The 11,107-nt window shown below is 46.5% G+C and overlaps 1 pseudogene; it reads right to left on the bottom strand.

Moving 5' to 3' along the window:
- Nucleotides 1–255: 255 nt before the first annotated feature.
- Nucleotides 256–356, bottom strand: LOC118670400 (annotated as a pseudogene).
- Between the last annotated feature and the right edge of the window lie 10,751 nt (nucleotides 357–11,107).

Here is an 11,107-nt window from a genome sequence, read left to right as displayed (position 1 = left end):
CAGGCATGTGCCCTGACCTCCCAGTTCAGTGGTCGGCAAACTGCAGTCCCTTGATTGTGGCTCTTCCACAAAATACCACGTGTGGGCACGCACGTACAGTGCAATTGAAACTTCGTGGCCACACTCAAAGGGCCAAAGAGCCACATGTGGCTCGCGAGCCGCAGTTCATGCTTGGATGCTCAACCACTAAGCCACACTGGCCAGGCGCCACCCTGTCTTTTGATGAGAGCATTTAACCATTTGCATTTTTTTTTTTTTAATATGGAACGCTTCACGAATTTGCGTGTCATCCTTGCGCAGGGGCCATGCTAATCTTCTCTGTATCGTTCCAATTTTAGTATATGTGCTGATCGTTCCAATTTTAGTGTATGTGCTGCCGAAGCGAGCACTAACCATTTGCATTTAAAGTAATTGTTGCCCTGGCCAGAGTGGCTCAGTTAGGTGGAGCATCATTCCATACACCGAAAGGGGTGGGTTTGACTCCCGGTTGGGGCACATGAAGAGGCAACTGATCAATGTTTCTCTCTCACATCAATGTTTCTCTCTCTCTCAAAACCAATTTTAAAAATAATAAAGTAATTGTTGATTGATGTGTACTTGTCATTTTATTATTCATATTTTTATCTTTTTTTCTTCTTTTTAAGAAGATCCTTCAACACTTCTTGTAATACTGATTTGGTGGTCATGAAATTTTAGCTGCTTCTTATTGAGAACTTCTCAGTCCTTTAATGCTAAATAATAGCTGGGCTGGATAGAATACTCTTGGTTGTAAGCCCTTGCTTTTCATAATTTTGAATTATTTTGTGCCAATCCCTTCTGGCCTGCAAAGTTTCTGTTGAAAAATCAGAAAATAGAATTATGGAGCTCTCTTATAGGTTATGCTTTTCTCTTGCTGCTTTTAAGATTCTCTCTTTGCTTTTAACCTTTGGTGTTTTAATTATGATGTATCTGGTGTGGGGTTCTTGAGGTCATCTTGTTGGCATGCTGCATTTTCTAGACTTGTATGTCTATTTCCTTCATCAGGTTAGGGAAGTTGTCTGTCATTATTTTTTTTTTTAATTAAATCTTTATTGTTCAGATTATTACATTTGTTCCTCTTTTTCCCCCCCCATAACTCCCCTCCTCCCAGTTCCCGCCCCACCCTCCGCCCTCACTCCCCACCCACTGTCCTCATCCATAGGTGCACGATTTTTGTCCAGTCTCTTCCCGCATCTCCCACACCCCTTTCCCCCCCAAGAATAGTCAGTCCATTCCCTTTCTATGTCCCTGATTCTATTATAATCACCAGTTCATTCTGTTCATCAGATTATTTATTCACTTGATTCTTAGATTCACTTGTTGATAGATGCATATTTGTTGTTCATAATTTGTATCTTTACCTTTTTCTTCCTCTTCCTCTTCTTAAAGGATACCTTTCAGCATTTCATATAATCCTGGTTTGGTGGTGATGAACTCCTTTAGCTTTTCCTTATCTCTGAAGCTCTTTATCTGACCTTCAATTCTGAATGATAGCTTTGCTGGATAAAGTAATCTTGGTTGTAGGTTCTTGGTATTCATCACTTTGAATATTTCTTGCCACTCCCTTCTGGCCTGCAAAGTTTCTGTTGAGAAATCAGCTGACAGTCGTATGGGTATTCCCTTGTAGGTAACTGAGTTTCTTTCTCTTGCTGTTTTTAAGATTCTCTCTTTATCTTTTGCTCTTGGCATTTTAATTATGATGTGTCTTGGTGTGGTCCTCTTTGGATTCCTTTTGTTTGGGGTTCTCCGTGCTTCTTGGACCTGTAAGTCCATTTCTTTCACCAGGTGGGGGAAGTTTTCTGTCATTATTCCTTCAAATAGGTTTTCAATATCTTGCTCTCTCTCATCTTCTGGCACCCCTATAATTCTGATGTTGGTACGCTTGAAGCTGTCCCAGAGGCTCCTTACACTATCCTCGCATTTTTGGATTCTTTTTTCATTCCGCCCCTCCGGTTGGGTGTTTTTTGCTTCCTCGCATTTCAAATCATTGACTTGATTCTTGCGCTCCTCTGGTCTGCTGTCGGGAGTCTGTATAATATTCGTTATTTCAGTCCGTGTATGCTTAATTTCTAGTTGGTTCCCCAATATAAGATCGAGGGTCTCATTAGTTTTCTTGTAGATCTCATTAAGTTTATCGGCGGCTTCTAAACAGTTCTTGAGAGACCTTAAAAGTGTGGTTCTGAACTCTATATCTTCCATTGACAATTTTGTCCTGTTTCTTTGTCTCCACATTTTGTTATGCTTCCTTGGTGCACCCCCTAGTGGTCTTTGTTCGCAGTCTTATAGTTAAACCTTGATTGTTGTAGCTAATACCAGGGAGGGTTTGACCTCCAGGCCAAGTGGCTATGAGAATCAGCTGTGTCAGCAGTGAGAGAACTTCTGTCCTCTAGGGAGGTGCTAATCTGGCGTTTGCCTGAGGCTATCCGGCAAAAGCCTCAGTGCAGGGCTTGGGCGGGGCGGGTCGCACAGGATCAACAGGGTGGGCCGGAGAGAGCAGTTATGGCGGCTCTCAGTCCTGTCCCCAGGGGCTCTGCCTCTCTGAGTCCCAGCACCTGCTGCAAAGCTTGGAGAGAAAGCTGCACTCGCTCTGACCGAAGCCAGACAGTCCTGCTTCTCCCGTTTGAGTCTGGGTCCCTAAAGACTCGCCCGTATCTGGAGCTCAGAGTCTGCAACTCCCTCCAGATTGAAAACGCCAACCGCGCCCTCCGCCGCCAGCCCGCTCCGCGCACTCCGCACCTCAGAATTTGACTTCAGCACTGCGCCTCCTCTGAGTGTCCGTATGCGTTTCTCTTTCCTCCTAGTTGTAGGACTTCCACTCAGCCAGCGTTCCTGTGGTTCTGGGTGACGTCCGTTCCGTCTTTTAGTTTCACTTTTGAAGTAGTTGTTCAAAGCAGCAAACTCCGGCGTTAACCTATGTCGCCATCTTGGTTCTCTCTCTGTCATTATTTTTTTGAAATAGATTTTCAATCCCTTACTCTCTCTCTTCTCCTTCCAGCACCTCCGTGATGTGAATGTTTGGTTTGCTTGAATTTATCCCAGAGGCTCCTTAAACGATCCTAATTTTCTTTGGATTCTTTTTTCTTTTTTTTACTGTTCTGATTGAGTGTTTTCTGCTTAATTACCTTCCAAATTACTGATTTGATCCTCTGCTTTACCTATACTACGGCTGATTCCATGTAACATGTTCTTCATTTCAGTTAGTGTATTTCTCATTTCTGACAGGTTCTTTTTTATCATCATTTTTATGTTTCCTATCTCTTTGTTGCATTTCTCCCTAAGTTCATGTACTTTCCCTAAGTTCATCGAGCATACTTATAACCAGTGTTTTGAACTCCGCATCTGGTGATTGTTTATTACTTTTTCTGGAGTTTTGTTCTGTTCTTTCATTTGGGATGTGTCTTTGTCTCCTTATTTTGGCTGCCTCCTTGTGTTTGTTTCTATGTGTTAGGAAGAGCTGCTACATCTCCTGGTCTTGGTAGAATGGCCTTATGTAGTAGCTGCCCTGTAGGGCTCAGTGGCACCACCGCCTCCCTGGTCACCTGAGCTTGCGCTTCAGATGCACATCCTGCCCCGCCCCCCCCCCCCCATCCTCGTGTGGGCTGTATACACCCTCCTGTTGTAGTTGATCCTTGATTGCTGTTGGTACGTCAGTGGGAGGGATTCACCCCCAGGCCATTCAGCTGTGATGACTGATGACTGATCACTGTCACTGTAGAGAAGCTGCTGTGCAGAGGCTGACTCCATGGAGCAGGACCTGCTTCAGTGAGGCTCTGGTGCCTGCTGAGTCTGCCCCTTGAGTGTGTTGCTTTTGGGGGCAATTAGGTGGTGCTTCAGCATGTTCTGAAGCTGTCCACCAGGTGTGCTGGCACTCAGGCCTTCCTGGAGGTGCAGGCCAAGGTCAGCCACCATCTGTGGCCTGTCCGGGGCCACCCAGCATGAGTTGCAAAGTGATCTGCATGTCTGTTTCTTGTGCTGGGCTTGGAGAAGGAGAGGCCAATCTGTGAATCAAGGTGGGCTGCCACTAGTGCCAGGCCTGGGGCCGCTTAGCAAGAGGTACGAGGCACTCTGAGGCCAGATAATGCTTGTTCGGGAGTTTTAGGAAAGTTTGTAGCATGAGCCAAGACAGACCATCTATATGGAAAAGCCAGTGGAAATGGTTTGGGTGTGCCCAAAATTTGGGTGGGGCAGGTTCTCAGGGAATCGCCAGGGCAGGGCTAACAATGTTATCGAGTTTGATGGAGACGCAGATATGGCACCTGCCTGCTGGCTCGGTGTGGGGAGGGCTCAGCAAAGGAACAATGGTCTCTGCCTGCACTTCTGTCTGGGAGAAAGCTGATGCCAAACAATTCAGTGTTTCCTTATATGTCCCTAGTGCTTTTCGAGCTGCTGCTCCAGTGCTGGATCTCAGGGCTAATGAGTCCCAGTAAGCCCGTGAGCAGTCCCTTTAAGAGGAACACCTGGGACTCCAGAAGCCTGTCTCACTCAGCCACAATCCCCACTGGTTTTCACAGCCAGAAGTTATGGGGACTTCTCTTCATGACACTGGAACCCTGAACTGGGGACCTGGTATGGGGCTAGGACGGCTCGCTTCTCACGGGGGATGTCTGCAGCCGAGATAGTCCTCCCGATTTTAATCCAGCCTGTTCAGAGACTCTGTCCCTTATTTATATCCTTATTTGTAGGACTTCTGTTCAGCTAGATTTCAGGTGGTTCTGAATGGTGGTTGTCCTGTAGTTTAGTTGTAATTTTGAGGTGGTTGTGGGAGGATGCAAGCATAGCATTTACCTACTCTGCCATCTGGACTGGAAGCTCCAAACTATGATATTTTTGCCTTTTAGTATACTTTTCATTTTTTTCTTGATTGCTGGATGTGATGTACTGAGTTAAAGGAATTGCCATTAGTAGTCCTTTAGTAATACGGTGGTAAAATTTAGTAGTGTGTGTGTGTGTGTGCACGCGCGCGAGCATGTGCACACACACAAGCGGTCCATAGTCACATATTTCAGAATACTTGCTTTTCTTCTCCCCCTGCCAGAAGCACGAGGCGATTTTTTTTCTAATATTGTGAGAACCTGGTCAAGCTTCTGGAGGTAAAACTCATAAAAGTGTGGGGTCTGCCTATGACTTAGTCCCCTTGGCATTCTTGACTCTCGGAATTGTCCACACTGAGCCCCCAGCAGTTCATTAATTACAGGTGTTCCCACCGGGACTGGTACTCACAGAGGTATCTCATATGGATTTCTCTTTGATAAGTTGTGATTCTCAGTATTTGCCTGTTGGTCTCTCCAGCTTTGGGGACAGCAGGTTGCTCTGTTTCCTTGTTTCTAAGAGTTGTTGATTTTCTAGTTTGTTCACCTTTGTACTAGTTGTTAGGAGAAGGGGTTAACTTCCAAGCCTCATACAGACAGGCAGGAAGCTGGAATTCTCACTATTATCCTTCTCTTGCTTTGTAAGAGCTGGTATTTGGAAAAGCAGCCCTTTGTGGTATGAGTTGCCAATGTGTTTCCCAGTTATTTGTTGGTCTTTTGACTTTACTTATGGTTGCTTTTGCCACCCAAGCTGTGTTAGTTATTGAGGGCCGGGCTCAGTGCTGGGTGCTAAGGAGACAAGGAAGAACAAGACCAACATGTCCCTACTTTCCTGGACTGTCCAGTCCATTGAGGCAAGGAGGGTTGGTTCAGTAACAACAGCACTAGATGTGAACCGAGATCTGGACTCCAGGTTTGGGCCTGATGAAGAAACTATAGGGCCTGTGGCCACCAAATCTAGAGCAGCACCTACACGGTACAGATGGAGAGACAGGCTCAGCCAAGGGAGAGACTGGCCCAGGGTTTCATGGTGGCACAGCTCTGAAGACTTAGTTCAGAGCTCTTTTCTCTTTATCAAAAAGCTGCTCCTGCCCAAGATCTCAACTCAGTCTGTGCGGGAGGAGCATTTGGAGCAGGAAGTGGGACCAGCATATCCAGCTGGATGAGGAGAGTGCAGTGAGTCAGAGGCATCACCTGCCAGGAGAATAGCTCTGCAGGGAGCTGCCCAATGGACAGACCAATGGACAGACCCAGAGAGGCCTTTCCAGGGACTTGGCCCCTCCTACTGGCCACCCCTTGACCTCGCCCATTCTAACTATGGCTGGACAGGCTCAGAGCACTTCTGTGATGAGAAATTTCTCTCATCAACTCTTTGGTTACTCTGAAGTAACAAAAACGCAGGATAAATGCTTATTTCTTTTTCTTTATTTTCCAGGTTTTAAAATGAGTTGATGTTTTTAACATCATCCAAATGTATTTTTTTAAAGGATCATTTTGAACTCATGGATTTCAACATATCCAATGTGTTTTAATCCAATGCAATTAAAGATGTCCAAGTTGTCCCATCTTTAGCAAGAGAGAAGCTTTTCTAGGTAGATCCTGGATCCTTTCTTTCTACCAGCCTTCAGTGGTCTTTAAGAACTTACTTAATATCTAGTTCGACAATATGTTCCAGGCTCATCTTGTACATTTTCTGCCCCAAACCTGCAATCAGCCGTTTCTCCAAGGAGCTCCTTGGATATGAAAAGGCCACAGTCTGGGCTCATCTGTCTCTTGGGAGAGTTTCTTCATGTTTCCTGGCTGGAACATGAAAATTATGTCTCTTGCCCAACTCCAAAACACATACTCTGTCCAAGGCCTAAATATAAAAGGGGAAATTCCTTGTGCTTCTCTAAGACTTTACAGTTGTTTCTCAATTTAAGGCATTGGTTTTTCACCCTGCCTCCATACTAGAATGCCCTAGGGAGCTTTACAAAACACACGGACACTTGGATTTATCCCCAGAGATTCTGGTTTAACTGGACTAGGACCTGGCCCGGGAAATAGTTTTTTTTTTTTTTTTTTTTTTTAAATATATTTTATTGATTTTTTACAGAGAGGAAGGTAGAGAGAGATAGAGAGTCAGAAACATCGATGAGAGAGAAACATCGATCAGCTGCCTCCTGCACATCTCCTACTGGGGATGTGCGCGCAACCCAGGTACATGCCCTTGACCGGAATCGAACCCGGGACCTTTCAGTCCGCAGGCCGACGCTCTATCCACTGAGCCAAACCGGCTTCGGCATCGGGAAATAGTTTTAAGTGTGAAGCAACCAGAGATGGTGGGCAACCCTGGATGTACATTGTTTATCATTCCATATGTGTTTTTACACTTCACCACATATGCATGGAGCTCTAAACAATACTGTGTGCGTGCCTTAAAACTTCATGCAGCCGAAACCGGTTTGGCTCAGTGGATAGAGCGTCGGCCTGCGGACTGAAAGGTCCCGGGTTCGATTCCGGTCAAGGGCATGTACCTGGGTTGCGGTCATATCCCCAGTAGGGGATATGCAGGAGGCAGCTGATCGATGTTTCTCTCTCATCGATGTTTCTAACTCTCTATCTCTCTCCCTTCCTCTCTGTAAAAAATCAATAAAATATATTTAAAAAAAAAACAAAAAACAAAACTTCATGCAAATCGTATCCTGAGTGTACCATTTCTAAGCTTATTCTTTTCCCCAACATTGTTTTGATGCACCCCGAATTGATATTGACACCTCCAGTATATTCATTGTAACTGTTGTAGCACATTAAAACCTTCCCTTTACCCCATCATTTTCTGCTCCCCTTTAGTGCAAAATTCATGCACCATTAGTTGTTTAGGCCCCAAATCTTGCAGTCATCCTTGACTCTTCTTTCTCTGCCATCCACATCTCATCATTCAGGAAATCCTCTTAGCTCTGCCTTCACATATATCCAGCATCTGACTTTCTCATCACCTCCACTGCTACCTACTGGTCTACCTCCTGCTATCTCTTACCTGGATTATTGCAATAGCACTCTAGTGGTCTCCCTGTTGGAACCTACGATCTCTACACTCTATTGTCTCAAAGCAGTCAGAGTAATATAAATCAAATCAGGCTGCTTCTCTTTGCCAGACTCCCCCGTGGAGTCCCATCTCTCAGTAAAATTCCGTTCTGACCATGGCCTGCCAGACCACATGGTGTGCATCTACCATCTCACCATCTTCGCATCTTACTTCCTACCTCTGCTCCTCACTCATGTTGCTCGAGCCACACTTCCTTCAAAATGTTCCTGGAATATAACAATCCCACCCCCACCTCTGGGCCTTTCTACCTGCTGTTCCCTTTGCTTGGAACATTATTCCTTCAAAATTCTTAAGACCCACTTCCTTACTGCTTCCAGGTCTCTGCCCAAGTGTCCATTTTATGAAAAAGTCCTCCCTGGCCAACCTGTCTGCATTACTCCCTGTGCTTGTCCTGAATTATAGGAAAAAATGATTCCTACTCTTACTAGTTTGTTGGGTTAGCCTGGACCATCACTAGATTACACAGAAAGGTGACCAGAGGTACCTGGAAAGGAGCATGTCTTTGAAAGGATCATCCTCACCCCCTCCCCCCAATCCAGGGATCCCTTCTAAACAAAAGACCGTTCCCCTTTAAACCTAGAAAGGATTTGAGGGGTTAAAGCAGAACAAGGCAACTTTTCTTTCCCCTTCCCTCCCAAACATAAACTCACAGCCATACCTGCCTACCTGTCCCATGAGACATTAGTAACAGAGTGAGGGAAGGTGGCCTGGGCTGAGGAGAAGTGTTCAGTTGGACCCTCTGATTTCTTCTACCACAACCCCTTACAGCCTCTTCCCCCCAGCTCACCTTCCTTTCCCAACCCCACCCCAAAGGGATGCCTGGCTCTGGCAAAAGAGAAATAAAGTATGAGAGAGAATTGCGGGGCCGGCGGGGCTCAGTGGTTGAACATCGACCTATGAACCAGGAGGTCATGGTTCGATTCCCAATCAGGGCACGTGCCCGGGTTATGAGCTCGATCCCCAGTGTGGGACATGCAGGAGGCAATCAATCAATGATTCTATCTCATCATTGATGTTTCTGTCTCTCCCTTCCTCTCTGAAATCAATAAAAATACATTTTAAAAAAGAAATAAAGTAGCCAGAGAACTGCTTTTTCCCACTTAGTAAATTGGTGTTTGTTTTTAACTTTACAATAGTCCTGCATGAGAAAAGGACACTGCTTTCGAGAACTCAGTGTACTGGGATCCTCCCTGTTCTCCCATCCATATCTCTGTTCTCCCCCTCCAGCCATATCCTGGCTCAGGGCCTCGATCCTGCCTGGAATGACCTCTGCACCCATCCAAATAGTCTCTATTTTAAAGGTCCAGCTCCAGACCGGGAACCCTCCACATCCATGTCCACACCATCCCTGACCCTTGTCACCTAACGACTATTTTCCAAAACTCATCAGAGATTATTGGGAGCAGCCTAGTTCTGGGTAAGTTGAGGTGGGAGCTCTGGCATAGCAAACTTGACACTGAGTTCTTTTAGGATGGTTCTCAGCCTTGGCTGTATGCTGGAGCACCCGGCTTTGAGATATTGTTGCCTGGGTCTCATCCCAGATGCTGATTGAATGGACCTATGGGTGTGGCCTGGGCAGGATTTTTGTAAACATCCATCCCCAGGTGGTACCACTGTGTACCAAATTGAGAACCTTTGGCTTTTCAGCAAAGACTCTCTCCTGCATTCTCCCGGTATTTTGCATTATTTCGGGTTCTCAATTTGTTTATCAGATAAAGGAAAAGGAACCTGCCAATGCTTGTCAGAGACTTGCTGAAGCTTCAAGCCCAAAGCCCACAGACATTGTCTTTGATTTGTAGGGTCATTGAGATTCCCTTTCTCAAAGTGTGAGCCTTAGACCAGTAGACCATCAGCATCCCCTGGAGCTTGTCTTGTCTTAACTGTGAAACTTGCCGCACAAATGGCTTCGCCCACCTCCTACACTAGACTTCACAAAGCAGCCCAAGGCTGTTCCCTGTGGCGACCCAGCCCTCCCCCAGTCCCTGGCCTGGGAAAGCTCAAGGCTGGCAAGAGAACTTGGCTTGTTCAAGCCAAACACCTGACTGTAGGTCTCTGACCTCCCTTTTCTTAAGAGCATTCATTTAAAAAACTTACAATTGTGAATCCTCTCTGTCTCTGAGATGTGTCAGTCTGTATCGCCTGAAACCCAGGCATGTCTTTCTCAAGGACTGGGAGCCATCCCTTTGAAATGCAATCATCAGAACAGATAGGGCCCACCCCTGTCCCTGTGGGAGGGAGAGGCCTAGGGTGACGGCCAGTTAGCAGACACAGATGGCCTGATCACATGGAGCAACCCCCAGCCTACTTTCTGTGATTTCCCACCTCCCCGACTGTGTGAGCCCCTGCGTGTCTCCTCCCCACGCCTTCATTCTCCCTTAAAACTCCATCACCTCTGCGCAGAGCCCAGCTGCGCTGTTTTATAGAGGCCTCTCCTTTGCTCCCATTACTGAAGAAAACCTGCCTTCACTGCCTTGAACCAGGGGCTGGCTTTTTCTTACCGTCTCCATGTTAACAAGCCCCTTAGGTGATCTGCATGTACAGCAAAGTCTGAGCAGCACTGTCTCACAGTATTTATCATCCCCTCAATGACTTTAACCAACAGCCCTGCTGGTAGACAGGAATGATGATGCTCCTTTTACCAGTGAGGGAGCTGAGGGCCAGAGCTTTGCTCAAAGTCCCACAGTTAAACTAGAGCGTGAGCCCATTTCACAACTCGATGTGCTGCTCTTTGCACGCCACACCAGTCAGAGAAGGAAGACCCACTGCTCAAGGTCGCAGGAGTAAAACAGCTGGCGAGGGAGATGATAACAAGGTTTCCCTTATGCATCCATTGCGGCAACGTCCTCACTGGTTGGACTCTTTTTTAGCTGCAAGAGAGCCATTTCAGAATCAAGGGTCTCCCAGGCACCACAGAATTCTCATCTGAGCTATCCTTTCAGTAGCTGGAGTCCCAGGGGCCCCAGCTCCTGGGGGATGAGTCACCGTATGACCCAGGTGAAGTCCTGAAGAGCGTGCCCTGGAGGCTCAGGAGCCCAGCCCCTCTCAGGCCTGTGTACACACACCATTGCCAGCACATGAAGTCAGACCAGTCACCGCCTGAACCCTGAACCAGCCACCTCACCCCCATACATGCGGAAATGCTGATTTTTCATATCCACTGTCTTTGGCACAGGCGATGTAAATTCAGCCATCG

The sequence above is a fragment of the Myotis myotis genome, unplaced genomic scaffold, assembly GCF_014108235.1.
Source record: "Myotis myotis isolate mMyoMyo1 unplaced genomic scaffold, mMyoMyo1.p scaffold_m19_p_15, whole genome shotgun sequence".
In the NCBI taxonomy this organism is placed as follows: domain Eukaryota; kingdom Metazoa; phylum Chordata; class Mammalia; order Chiroptera; family Vespertilionidae; genus Myotis; species Myotis myotis.
Note: the sequence above shows the minus strand (reverse complement) of the source record. Positions and strands in the feature narration are given on the sequence as shown.